The sequence below is a fragment of the Penaeus monodon genome, chromosome 27 (genome assembly GCF_015228065.2).
Source record: "Penaeus monodon isolate SGIC_2016 chromosome 27, NSTDA_Pmon_1, whole genome shotgun sequence".
Taxonomy (NCBI): Eukaryota; Metazoa; Arthropoda; class Malacostraca; order Decapoda; family Penaeidae; genus Penaeus; species Penaeus monodon.
In genome coordinates, this window is record NC_051412.1 from 36,556,416 (window position 1) to 36,557,172 (window position 757).

Here is a 757-nt window from a genome sequence, read left to right on the forward strand (position 1 = left end):
GCCCATATAATCGGTACTATTATTAGATTGGCCAAAGTTGCATGAAAGTAGTAAGATAGCTCCCTAGCTGTTTCTCTCTCTTTTCTTTTACAAATCCAGGGGCATTTATGGAGATAAATGAACGGTAGTTTTTATATCATATCGCCAAAGAAACCATCTGAATACGAGAATCTTCACTTTTCAGTAGTACTGATGAAAGAATTTTATCAGTTTGTGTCAAGGGCGCCTCTCTTATAGGTCTAGTATATGCAGTTGTTTTCTTCATCTACTTTTGAATCTTGACCAGTGACCTGTCAGGTTTAATCCTCGGAGTAAGTGCTTTTCCGTAGTATAGAGAAATACAAATTTGGATCAAACAACCTGTAATCAGACCAGGCCGAGGAAGAGGTTTCCAAGTTGCCCTTTCATCAGAAAAGACCCAAAGGACGCAATTAACCCTTCAGCACGGAAGGCCCAAAACGGATCCTGCACGTGACGAAGGATGGAGGGAATTCTTGGACCTAAAATCGCCTTGGCTTTCTCCTTTAAAACCCTCGTCTTGACCTCTGAAATCAAGTTAGATTTAGCTTTCAATTTCACTTCCGTCGAGGAGGGCCTGCCCTTGGCAATTTCCTGGCTAACAAGATCAGTTTATTGCATACACATGGATTTTGGGTCATATAGATTATCAACTTAGCAGATTCTTCCTTCTATTTTTTCTCTTTTTTTCCAAAACAGGCCTCAGGTGCTTCTTAAGTTCACGGATGTCTCTCCCTAT

At 40.7% G+C, this 757-nt stretch overlaps 1 protein-coding gene across 1 annotated transcript in view; it reads left to right on the forward strand.

Annotated features, from left to right (window-relative positions):
* The window catches only part of LOC119590821 (dihydropyrimidinase-like), a gene marked incomplete in the record, with an annotated part of 98,328 nt that overhangs the window by 13,407 nt on the left and 84,164 nt on the right, over nt 1-757 (forward strand).